Genomic DNA, 14,175 nt, shown 5'->3' on the forward strand with positions numbered 1-14,175 from the left:
GAATTAAAGGAATAAAACAAAACAAAACAAAACTAACAAAAAAAAGAAGAGAGATTTAAGTTATTCGATTTTATTCTATCAGTTTTTTTTTTTTTTTTTTTTTTTTTTGGAGGGGGGATAATCTGCGTGTTCTTCCACCATTGCTGCTGCTGCTGCTGCTGCTGCTAAAATCTGATTTAGTGTAGAAAAGCAATTTTTGAAGATTCCTCTTCATAGCATCTCTGGGAGTTATTCGGTCGTGTCAATTATTGTTTACTCGATATTGTGGTGGGGTGTAGGTAGATAGAAAGAGAAAGCGATAATCTTGTTAGATATTATCTTCTAACTTCTACCACATGATTGTCTTGGTGGCTTTATCTAGATTTTCACGTGTAAATCAGCTCTTGGTCGCCATCATGAAATCTACTCTTTGTAGTGGCTGGATTGTAAGGACACATTTCTAAACATAAAGAATATAGAATATTTTTAATTTGCCGTTCTTTCGACCCTTATAATCAGTAACGTGCTTAGGAACATTCTCCCCCCCCCCCTACTTCAACATACTGAACCCACAATGAATGGTACTTTAAACAGAATAACATGCTCTTGAAAGAACGCAGATATTCGGTAATCATGAAAAAAAAAAAAAAAAACCCCGAAGAAATCGAAGAATTGGTGTTTTGCAGCTAACCTTTTTACAACCATTAACTACTTTTTAGCATTTCGCAGCCATTTTTATAGTCATTTAGGGGTGTTTTGGCTCTTAATCTCCTACCAGCTTTTTTAAAGGGATTTTCAAAAAATTTCAACCCAAATTTTAAAACTATTTTCTGCAGAAAGTTTGATATACTGTCAAAAATTAGAGTTTGGGAGTTTATTTCAAAAAGTGTTGGTGTGTGTGTGTCGAGGGGGGGTGGGGGGAGAAAAATGAATTAAATCAAAACGACATTAAAAGTAACCAAGTCATTTTGAAATGTCTCGATCTTGGAGAAAGTCATTAAACACTAAAAACCCTCCACATTCCCAGTCCTCATATAGATGATACAAACTTGATAACTTATTAAAAAATGCGTGAATTTTTTGTTGTTAATTTATCTCATACTTTTAGCGTGTTATGTGGTTAAAGTATTCTACTTAAAAGATAATTAATAAATGCGCTACTGCTGCATTAGGCGTGTCCAAAAATAGCATTTAGCCCCCCCCCCCCCTCGAGTTTAAACGTTTAGAAAAAATATTAAAATTGAAAAATACTACTTTATAACGAATTAAATTTAAAAACAAGAGATTAAACCTTAAAACAAAATAAAGAAAAGCCCTCCAAAATGACCATTAAGTATTTTAAAATTGAAATTACAAACGTAAATATTACAAATTCAAATTTGTCGCCATTTTGCATTTATTTTTTTTCGTAAACAAGCAAAGAAAAGTTAATAATTTGAAATAACCGTCGATAAATGACATTATCTTTTTTTTTAAATAGTTACTTCAATCACTAATAAGAGGGACTAATAATTATTTAGTTACCAAGCCGTAATTATACGTAGTAAATATCAAGTTAAACGTGAGGTGTCATGATGTTTACTTTCTTTAAGACATGCCCCTTGCAAGGACATGAAATCTATGGTAGCTCGCAAGCGATAAAATTTGTTTTAGGTGAATAAGAATTTCGCTTCTGTATTTAAAAATTTAAAAAGACACATATATAATGGAAAGTTTACATTCATATATGAATGCGTGTATTTTTGTTGTTTTTTTATCTTAATTATTTTTATATGTATTTTTCAGCACGTGCGAGCCACCATACTTGTTTATTTTGATATTTTCACTTATAAAAAGATTCGATGAGCGAACACTTACAAATTTTACTGTAAATATTTTTTCCATCTATTCTCTTTAAGCTGAAAAAATATATTAGCGAACACTGAAATTTAAAAAAAATGTTTTTCTCATCAATTTGGGTTTGTTTTAGTGAAATAATAAAATAATTTTCATAGGAAAATAAACAAGTTTAAAAAGAAAAAAAATGGTGAAAACTGCATAAAAATCGGTTAAAAACTCGATTTTTAATAGATTTTTGAATTTTGAATAAAAATCAATACGAAACCATGTTTTTTTTTTATGTAATAGAATACATTACTACCATTTTGGATCGGTCATTAACACAGTTTCAATTTCAAATTTTTTAATGAAAAAAAATTCCAAAAAATATAAGTTTTGCATTAAATTTTTATTTAATCATTCCTGTGTATGATGCACTAAAAATAAATATACTTTTCATTCATTTATTTTAATTAATCAGAAGATTAAATCATGGCTAAAGCTCGACATTCCGTGCTAATAAATCCATCTCGATTATCCAAAGACACTCTTTCTAACTCTTCAATCGCTTCCAAAATTTCTGCTTCTACCTTTGCTTCCCATCTTGTGTCAAGAAGGTTTTTACCTGTAAATTGGGCCACGCGTTTCTTCAGAATAACCCATCGTTCCGTTGACACGGCAAACAAATTATAGATACGTTGCAGATAGCCAAAAAAAGAAATGGATGTAATTGACGACCTTGCAGCATCAGTAATTACTAGATTAAGTCGATGACTGACGCATGGCATGTATGCAGCTTTTTTATTTACTTCCAAGAAGCGTACTCCATGGTTTTTCCTCGCATGTTAGATCCGCTATCGTAACCCTGGTCACGGCAGTCTTTTATGGCAACGCCATATTTGGACAGGAAGTTGATAATGCTGTCAAAAAGGCCTTTTCCAGTTGTATCATACACATCAAGAAACTCAACGAAGTGTTAAAAATTTTCCGCTCTAAATCCTTCTTTAAATGCAACTCCCCGAAGAACAATACTTAGTTAGTCTGTGTGACTGATATCGTGTGTGCAATCAAGTATTATGCTATAATATTTTGATGCAAGAACTTTGGAAATGATTTTGTCCCGTATTGACTTACCAAGAAGGTCGATAAGTTCGTTCTGAATGCGGTTGCTCAGATAATGATCACTCAGTTCATGACTCTTAGCGCGTCTAACCTGTTCAGACAAGACAGGGTCAAATTTTGCTATTAGCTCCATTTCTTCAAGAAAATTTCCATTTCTGGTGTCACCAAACTTTTCATTTGTGCCACGCAAAGCCAAAGTTCTCTCAGCCAAAAATTGAATTATATTGAGTAAACGAAATAAAACTGCTCTCCAATATGTCTGCGCTTCCTGAATCAGTTTACTAGATTGTAAGTCAATAGAGATGCCTGACCGTTTATCATGCTACACCATCACGCACTCCTTATGATGAGTTGATTGTTCGTGTGTCTTCAGAGTTTTTGACAGACGGCTCCACAGGTTACCAAATCCTTGGAACGAAGACAGCTCCCCAGGACTTTTACTTTCACTACTGAACAAACGGCAGGCAAAACAGAAAACTCGATCTGTAGACTTCGAGTAAACAAGCCAAGAACGTCTAACAGTTTCATTATTTTTTAGTGTCAAATAATAGTTCTTTTCAGAAAACTTCCGCGATGGGTTTTCCTGGTTTAATGGGAAATCATAATCTGTCAGCTGGATGGAACCCTTCGAACCCAAATTAATACGTTGTGTTTCATTTAATTCTTTCCAATCAGCAGGATCATCAGAGACACGACAAGGCACATAACTTGGATCAGTATTCTCGAACGTTGACTGGGTGGCACTCCACTTTTAGACCCAAAATCAGAAGCAAATTGTGTGTCAACACCAGCATTATTATGTATATGTAACTGCGAGATGTTTGAAGAGAAAAATCTAGATATTTTGTGAGTCTTTTCAATAGCATTTGCAACTCTCTGTATTTTCAATTTTCTTTTCTGGGATCCGCTAGGTGTGTCAGAAATTTCGTGAAAAATAGTGAATAATTCCACCCCATCTTTCCAAGCTTATAACTCCAGAAAAATGTCATTCAAGCCCTAATTCTTTTTTCAATTAAAGGAGCAAGGACCAAGGTTTCATTAAAAAAAACAAAAAACAAAAAAAACGTGTTTTTTAAAAAAGGTTTTAAACTTCGGACTTTACAGGTATATTTCTAAAAAACACTACTTTTTTTGTTTTAAATTTGAATATATTATTTATTGACCTTTTCTCTTCAACTTGTGATATATAACACTTTAGTGAGTAAATTAATTATTTACTTTTTAATAGACATTTCAAAATGGGAGGCGTGAATTATTCGACCCCCCTGTCTTTCCAAGCTTATAACTACTCGAAAAATGTAATTCAAGCCCTAATTTTTTTTCAATTAAAGGAGCAAGGACGAAGGTTTCATTAAAAAAACAAAATAACGAAAGAAAAAACAAATAATAGGTTTTAAACTTCGAACTTTACAGTTAAATTTCTAAAAAACACTACTTTTTTGTTTTAAATTTGAATTTGTTGACCTTTTCTCTTCAATTTGTGATATATAAAACTTTGGTGAGTAAATTAATTATTTACTTTTTAATAGACACTTGAAAAGGGGGGGGGGGCGTGAATTTAAAAAAAATAAAAATATTATATTCGGTTTATTGGAAAGAGCATAAAATTTCACATTGACCCTGAAAATATCGTAAAAATAGAATCAATAGAAAAATTTTGATAGATTTTTAAAGTTTAAAAATTGAAAAATATTGAGTTCGTAAAATTCATTACTGTTTTTTTTTTTTTTTTTTAAATATTTCTATTACTTTTAAAACAACTTTAATAGTTTATTTTGGAAGTATAATCCATAAAGAAAATAAACAACCCATTTTTAAAAGAGAAATTACGAGTTTTTTTTAATATTTTATTCGCAGTTTCGTGTTAGGGGTGTCAAAAATTCCTACAAAAATTCTGATACACCTAGGAATCCGCTGAATTCATGAGCATGTTTCATTTTAGATTAGACTCAATATTCAATAATAATTAAAATACTATCAAGCACAACAAATAATCCACTACCGGAAATGGAAACAAGTACGTGATCTTTGATTAACGCTGTTTTGTTAAATAAATGTTACTGAGATAACAGGTAACAGAGTGTCTGTGTGCCGTCACTAATGTTACAGGCCAAGTGAATTGAATCCAAGCTAGAGGTAAAAGAACATTAGTAATAATGTGTATAAAAACTGTATGGAGGAATTGGCGTAAATTTGCAAATAGGGTTTCAAACAGCAATGTATATGTATCTAAAGATTTTCATTGAAAATTCAAATAAACAGTTCAATAAAAAATATATTCGTATTGGCAAAAAGGACGTCTATTGCCAGTACTTAGTCTTTCATTTTAATTTTCTTTAAAATAAAATAAAAAAAAAGAAAATTGAAATCCACTTACGGTTATTTTAAAGTTAAAATTTCTTTTTCAGTTTTTTTTTTTTTTTTTTTTGTCTTTTTTAGTTTGAAAAGTAAACTTGATCAGAAAAATGTAAAATATAGTAGCGTATTATAATCACGGGTTACGGACAAAACGAAGATTACTAATGAAAAATTAAAGTAAATAAAATCACGCATGCGTAGAAGAATCCAATGAACCAAAATATTTAAAACCATAAAAGGAATAAGTATTAAGAAATAAAAAAAATCTAAATTAAAAAAAAAACACTTAACAAAAATACGATTTCTGCTAGAACTCCAGTGAAAAAAATTAACCAACCCTTCATCCATTTCACTTTGAAAGATTCCAGTAAATTTGATAGACTAACTGACAGGAATAGGGGGGGGGGGGTTGCTGATGCAAGAATGATTATCCCTTTGAAGTTGGCTATGACCAAACTATTGGTGGCCGTCGATTTTATCATCACATTCTTTTTTATGACTGTTGTTTCTTTATTTATTTTATTGTTTTTGGTCGAGTTTTGCAGTCATGAACTAATACAGCGGCGCCGCTAAATTTTCTTGAGCGATTTAGTATATCCTGAAACTTTTACATTTATTTTTTTTATGCTGAAACAGATATATATATATTTCTTTTTGAAATTCATGTTTAAAAAATGGACGGGGCCTCGAAAGGCCTCTTCAAATATATCGATATAAATAAATATGCATATACATATATATACATACATACATATACATATATATATACATACATACATATATATATATGCATATATACTTATACAGATATATATACTTATATATACATGCATATATACATATCTATGTGTATCTATCTATCTATATATATATATATATATATAATATTTGATAGCGAGAGAAAGGCGAGTTGATACATTTCAACGTACAGATATGATAATTATTTTCGAGTTAGTCCTTTTTTTCATTACAATAGTTCTGCGATGCTAAAAAGGGCCTTACAGTATCCAGGAGTCTTGCGGCCCACGCAATTGCGGTGTCTGCGGAGGCACTAAGCACGGCCCTGCTTATAATATAATCTGTAATCGTCTTGGCTTCCATACGTTTTAGAGAATGTAGCTCCATTTCATTCGTCAGTTCCTATCGCCATTGTCTATATGTAGACCCTTTCAATTTCCTTCAGTCATGCCCCATATATTGCAACAGAATGATTTTACAAAAATACGTCTGTTACTAAATGTATTTGGAATTTAATGAGTGAGAGAAGGAGGACTTCTGTTTATGGGAGAAAACTCCTGCTACATCCTCTCTTAGTTGTTAGCAAAAAGAAAATATCGGTCAGGATAAATTATGCCTTTGATAAAATCGATTCAGCATACATTTTTTTTTTTAATATTGAAGTTTTCTATAATGCACAAAAAGCAGAAAGTGAATGAATTTACTTTATATATTAGATTAATTAAATATGTATTATTTGGAATATTCGTAAAATGTTTTTTTTTCTTTATGGAAATCGCTCCAGACAAGGCATGAAGCTATTTGATACAACTAGTCAAAAAATTACTACGTCAAAGTCATTACAAGCCAATGATAAGTGCTAAATGAATAGATTCCAACCGTCAGAAATATCATTCATGGAATGTGAGGACTAAAGGACAAAGTAAGAAGCAAGGTTTACGAGGCTACCAAAAGTAAACCCATGATCTTTTTTATTACCAGCATGAGATTGAAACAACCGTTTGAAACATAACTCCTCCACTATATAACAAAAACCAATGTAAAACCAGTTGATGGGATAGATGGATCATATTTATATAAAATATACAAATGTCTATTTTATATAAATATAATATATCCATCCCATCAAACAAAAGTTAGTAAATCAAGCACGTGCCTTTTTCTATCCTCTGGTTAAATTCCTTTCAAGTGGTGAGAAAGCAAATAGCAAGTCAGACAACCCTCGCTGTTTTAAATAAAACTGGAAAAAAATCCTCCATTCGAAATACGTTAATAGTATTTGTTATTTTCTTTAGGTCATCAGAAATAATAACACGATACATTAAATTAATGATGTATTTGCATGCTTTTAAAGGGAATATTAGTATGGACACTGGTGTGATACTATTATTCTGTGGATAGTGTAACATGCTGTGTCTGCAGCCTGACGATTTCTCTGGAAGAGCTTTTATACCAGCTCCCAAGTTAAATGATAATCACATTCCTTTTCATGAAGTGATTAATCGCATTGGTTGATTTGATAAGATGTGGAGGTCATTAAGTCTCAACAGAGAATTAATCATTCTGAACTTATTTAGAACGTCATGCTCGAATTTGAACGCTTTGTAACAAAGAAACAGCCAGTCATTCTATATTAAAAAATAGTATTTATTTTTATATTAAATAGAAAACATCTTTAAAAAAATCCTTGTAATTGAGTTGGCATACACGTCCATCATGAATGAGAAAAAAAAAGACACATACCAGCTGCTGAATTTTTTCTCATGATGACAAATTTGAGAGAAAGAATAAGGGTCAGCAAAAAAACGAAATACATAAGAATACACAAATGAGAAATAGAAAGACTGGAGTTGAACAAACCCCAGGTGACCTTTGCCATTCTGACCACACTTCGCCTTATACAGTTTTATAAACAAGCTGCCAAATCAACCAGGATCAGATTTGATTGATAACACAGGTATTTAATGGCAGCTGTAGTGACATTTTTATGCAACAACACCATTATCTTGTATTATTTTCCTTCCCGCACATGCAGGTCAGGCATAAGGTCAAGCCTTAATGCAGAAAAATCCAGCTCCAACAAAGGGCCACCCATCCTTGTACCACAATCGTCCCACAGATTTTACTTTTGTCCCAGTTATCAAATGTCACAATTTCTTTTTCTTTTTTTTTTACAACTGGTGCAAACATATTTGTGCAGTTTTTCTTTTCTCTTCCGACAAGGGAGATAACTTAATTAAATTATTTTCTCCTGTTTAGTTTTTAATTTTATTACTTAGTTTTTGTTTTATTGATTGTCATTAAATTTTCATTTTCAGTTGGTCATCTTTAATCCTTCCTTGGCCTGAACGTGGAAAAATTACATGATTTCTAAGGCTCTTGTGATCAACATCTTAACTGCTTCTATCACATGTTTCTATTTATGGACTGGGGTTTAGTATTGATGGGATCGATTCTTTTTCAGCTGTTTGTTTAAAATAGTACCAGAAGTGGTGGTACATGCAGCTCACTCATTTGAGGACATGTTTATTTTACCATTGGTATTACTGTCAAGTAGTATAGTAACTTCTCTTATATTTAATTAAACAGTTATTTAGGATCGGTTTCGTTTCCTTTTTTTTACCACGCTTTACCCAATATCAACTCTTATTCCAAGTCTGGAGTGATATATAGCCTCGACGAAGCTTACATTTTTCTCGGTTTAATTGGTAAATGGACCATTCTATTTAGCATCATGTCTGGCCTATTTGCTGAGTTCACTTTTAGGTTAGTATCTTTTTAGAATGTTCTTTATCTTATTCTGTGAAGGCATGTAAGAATTGCTCCGTATCAATCAAACTGTACTTTGGATTATTATTTTTTTCTTCCATGGATGATTTCTTGGCTGAACGATTCCTGGTGCTTTTGAGGTGTTGGTCTCGATGATCCCGGACTTATGGCGTTTCTTTGCATCCATTTGGAGACGGTCTCTCCCTTAGGGGAAGACCTGTTTAACCCATCTTGCTTTCTCGACTTCTAGGACTCAACTCACAAAACCTTACTCAGCTTATTCAAATTGGAACACTTGACACGTCACGCATGGTCTCCATTCGGATATTTCCGGTGCAAACTAACCAGGCAACCATGTTTGATACATGACACAACATGGCCCTTTCACACTTTCTGCACCTGCACGCTCACTCAACTTATTGTTTCCCACGATTCAATATCCGTTATTTACTCTGCTAGACAAATAGCTAATAAAATAAACAGACAGATAGATAATAAAATAAAGAGACAGATAGATTTTTACCTGGAGATGTGTAAAACTTTTTAATATATATATATACAAATGCACATAAAGTTATGAACAGTATGTGGGCCCATGCAAAGCCGGGCTGGACTGGTAGTATATAATAAAGATATAATCATCAGTATTCTCTTTAAAATTGGAGCCTATCATAGGAATAAAAATGCTCAATATACTAGATAGAGCAATTAAATTATTATTTTAAAAAATTTTCATCTTTTTTATTTATAAATAAAATATTTACGGAAACTATTTATACTGAATATTTGCAAGATGTTCCACGGACACTCATTTTTGTCACTGAACTTTCCTTTCGCACTTGAGAGGGTTTACATTTTATTTACTGTATTTTATTTTCAAATTATAACAAAGTTTTTATGTTCAAACTAGAATGTTTCTCTTGGACTTTTTGTTTCAAGAATTGATTGATCGGTAAATTGCAAATGATTTTTTTATTCTTATTTTACATTTCATATAAATCTTTACTATATAGTTTTCATTTTTATATTTGTAAATGTATGCTTATCATCAATATACGTTTTTCTTAATATTTATCCTTTGAAAAAAAATAGCATATCTTTAAAAAGCCATGGATTAAGGATATTTCACTGATATAATTTCCTTAATTTATGGCTTAGTAAATATCGTAATTTATTAAATTTTATTTGCATCATCTATTTTTCATTCTCTCTATTCTCCTTATCTCTCTCTCTTTATCTCTCTCTCTCTCTCTCTCTCTCTCTATATATATATATATATATATATATATATATATATATATATATATATATATGAAAGTGTTACCTCTAGTAATATCTATCAGGATTTTCGTCGGATTTTAATCTGTGTCTTTAACAACTAAATTCTAAAATTTCAAGTGTTTAGACCAAAAGTTGGCGTAGGAGTTTGGTAGAGTCTGCAAAGGTCAACCCTTTCAACTTTGACCACTTGGCAGCCTAATTTTTGTTCAAAAACTGATTAAAAAGCTTGCTGGATGTCTGAATACTCTTTCTGTAAAATTTCAAATCTTTAGACATAAAATTAACAGAATAGTTTGCTAGAGACCGCAAAGGACAAATCTTTTGAACTCCTTAGCAGCCAAATTTTCGGCTGAAAAGCTTGCCCTATGTCTGAATACACTTTATGTAAAATTTCAAATGTTTAAGCCAAAAAATTGGCTGAGTAATTTGGTAGACACTGCAGAGGTCAAATTTTTGTTCAATTTTGATCCTCAATTTTGACCCCTTACCATTTATTGTTTTGGGCTCAAATAAAATTAAAAAGTTGGATCCATGTCAAAGTAACCTACATCTAAAATATCAAGTCTTTAGACCCAAAATTAGCAGAAGAGTTTGGTAAAGTTTTCACAGGTCAAATCGTTGAACTTTGACCCATTGACGGCGAAATTTCTGACCGAAAACCGATTAGAAAGATTTTCCAAAATCTCAATACCCCTTATGTCAAATCTTGAGTCAGTACCCTCAAAATGCATCGCTGGAGTCCTATGAATATCAGAGGCGTACTCAATATGATGAAAACAAAGTTTTTGGATACGGTTATGGTTTTTGGTGTGGTTTCAAGTTAGGGCCACATCGTGCCACCTAATATCTTTGAAGTCGGTTTGAAAGTCAACACCAAAGTGTACCTTGATGTGCTGAAGAATGTGATGATCCTTTAGGCAATCAAATGGCCGCTGGTAGGATTCAGCGCCAGCCCACAAGTTCAAAGAGACCCAGGCTTGGCTTAAAAGGAGTGCCATGACTTTGTACTCTTCTCTCCTTGGCCCTCCTTCTCCCCTTAGCTGAACACTGAACAGCTTCATTATACGTCGAGAACATCACCAACATGACCTCCCACAACACCAAAACCAGCCTGATTGCCGAGTATTTGCTGAGCTTCTACTGAGCTTTTGCTGGCGCTTGTAAAAAAGGCATTCTCCCAGTTCCAAATCGGTGCTTGAGGCTGAAGGCGGTTACATTGAATAGATGTCAACTCTGCTGCATAATAAAGTTACCTGAATTAATTTTTTCAATAAAAGTTTTTAAATAAAGCTGTAGTGATGTTTTCTTTATGGCGACACTTTTATGGTTCCACCCTGTATTAAAACTTTGGTAAATTTAAAACAAATTTATTTTGCTTTGAATTACACCATCAAGAAATGAAAAGAAAGAAGAAATCAATTCGTCTGAGCAATGGTTTTAAATATTCATGATTGTAACTTAATCATTTGAATGGATTGAAATTTATTTGAAGTAAATATAGTCGGATTGTAGAAAAGATTGTTAATTTTATTTACGATTGTATGCGTAGCTTTTTTATTTTGGGGGTAGTCACTTTGTAATTTAGCCCAATGGTAACTTATTGCCACATACAACAAAGACTCCAAAATAAAAAAAGCTGAAAAGATGAGGATGAGGACAACAGTCCAAATCAATATTTTTTTGTGTATCTACATCTCCTCTCTTTTAAACATATAATATACAAAATAATGCATATAATGTTTATACCCTAACTGTTGTATGTACAGCAGAAGGAAGCCTTCATAAGATGACGTCCTTGGATTTAGGCATGGTGACGAGGCCAAAGCAACATTATCATTAGCTCAGAGTATCCCAGCAATACCCCACAATACTACCAGCTTTTGTGGGATTGTTGTAACTTCGTGGGATTGCAATATCGACGCTAATCTTGATAGAGCCCTGTCTTATATCAATGGCGTAGCTAGAGTAAACGTCACCCGGAGCGGTCTGCTCAAATGTCACCCCACTGATATTGTGTCACCCCTTGTTTGCTGTCACCCGGACCGCACCATCCTTAGATACGACACTAAAACCACTTAATCCTTTTTCCAATTATTTTTCACAGTTAAAAGAAATGAAATGAACGTCATCAAATAATTTCAAATATTAAAAACTACAAAAAAATACAGGGTTTAAAGATTTCAATAACGATCGACAAAAATATTCTTCAGTTACTAATTAAAAAAAATGTAATTTTCTAATATTTCAGAAAAGATTAAAAACTTGACATAGTATATTATAGGTACGGGCAAAATGAATGCCAGTGCTCAAAATGTATAAGCATTTTTACTTAAAAGAATCATTAAAAATCAGGAAACTAACCAATTTTAATAAATTTTCAGTATTTATAAAATAATGATCGCGAAATATAATGAACTAATTATTTTTATTTAAATCTTAGTGTAAATGTATTATTTTGTTAAAACAAAAATACCTTTACTAAGTTATGGTTTTCAGTAGTAAATAAAAAACGCAAGAATGTATTTTTGCTTTTTTTATATAAATAAATCATCGTAACAATAAAAATAAAATAAAATAATTTTTACAGGAACATTACGAAAAAAAAAACTAAACTCTGTATTAATGAATTCGATATAACGCGAAGAAAAATGAATTTCTCGAACTACCGATATTATCATTGAATTAAGCATAGTTTATTTAATATTTTCACAAAATAATTATAATTGCAAAAAATATTTCTACTTCTTTTTAAATTACAGGTTTCACATAATGTTTATATGAAAGATTTTAATAATTTCCTTGCTCGCAAAAATGTGAAACTTTCAGCGTAACATATTTTTTTATATAATATTGAACAATAATTTAAAAATAGGAACATAGAAAAGTATTTAAATTAAAAAATGGAAAAAGTTATACAAACGTTCAGAATATGAATGTACGGATGCACGTCTGGGGGGGGGAACTATCACACCGCTTCCTCCCTTTTCATTAAATGACGTCATTTTGACAGTCTTTCAACCGCCTGAAATTTTGGGCCTTCGTATATTCCGTGTTTACAAAATTTTGGTTTGCTGCATTTTGCGAACGACAGAATCACTCGGTTTGGGGGCTAATTGATTTGTTTTGTACAAACAAGGTGTTTTATTTTTAATTATTTAATTCAATATCTTAGTTCTTTACTTTAATAAGTATCTTTGAAATAGACCCAGAAAACTAATATTTATTTAACTTCCAAATTTAGCTGAATTGGGTAGCTCGCTGTGAAAATATCTTTCATAACTTTTTTTTTCACGTGTACAAATATTTTTTTCTTTTGGAAATTAAGTTTAGTCCTTAATCTTTCAAATACAATCAAAAAGTAGTCGGAAACCTACAAAAAAAAAAATGATAAATCGGCTTTCAAAACTAGGTTCCCCTATCTTTGTCCTCCCATTTTTTGCCCGTACCTAGTATATGATGAATAATTCCGATTTACAGATTATTATTGCTGTATTATTATTGCACCTTAGCCTGGCTAAAAAAAATTTGTTGGGGTGATATTGTGTCACCTCTCTTTTGCTGTCACCCAGAGCGGATTGCCCCCCCACCCGCCTCTAACTATGCCACTGTCTACTACCTTCTTTTTGCATTTCCGCTTGTCCGATGGGGAAAGACCAAGATCATTAAAAATTTAGGAGGTTGAGTTGACAATAAAACCTTGGCATCAAACTTCAATACGAAATACACTGAATTTAGGAAAACTCGTCCCCGGAAAACTCGTCTCCGGAAAACTCGTCTCCGGAAAACTCACTCCCTTTTGCTAGGTAGGAAAACTGGTCACTTATTGAATAAATATCGATTGAAAACACATTTTATGACCGTTCTTGAAGAAGATATTGTTTTTAAAAGAGAATACACATCCCATAATATTTTTAAAAAATATTTTTACTTGTTTACTGTTGTTTTAAAGAAATCAAATTATTTTTCTAAGTTTTCGTTTTCTACCTAGCTTTGAAAGTTTTTGGTCTTTCAACTTATTTTAAAAAGTTTATTTAGTTAAAAAAAAAAAAAAAGTAATGTCGAGTGTTACTTATGAACAAAAAATATCCGACATAAGAGGATCACGTCTTA

The 14,175-nt window shown here is 31.9% G+C and overlaps 1 protein-coding gene across 1 annotated transcript in view; it reads left to right on the forward strand.

Moving 5' to 3' along the window:
• Positions 1 to 14,175, forward strand: part of LOC145242521 (protocadherin beta-13-like) — a 1,864,148-nt gene that overhangs the window by 219,373 nt on the left and 1,630,600 nt on the right. The gene's annotated exons all lie outside the window — the stretch shown is intronic.

This window comes from Euprymna scolopes, chromosome 21 (genome assembly GCF_053919585.1).
Source record: "Euprymna scolopes isolate OS-2025 chromosome 21, ASM5391958v1, whole genome shotgun sequence".
Taxonomy (NCBI): Eukaryota; Metazoa; Mollusca; class Cephalopoda; order Sepiida; family Sepiolidae; genus Euprymna; species Euprymna scolopes.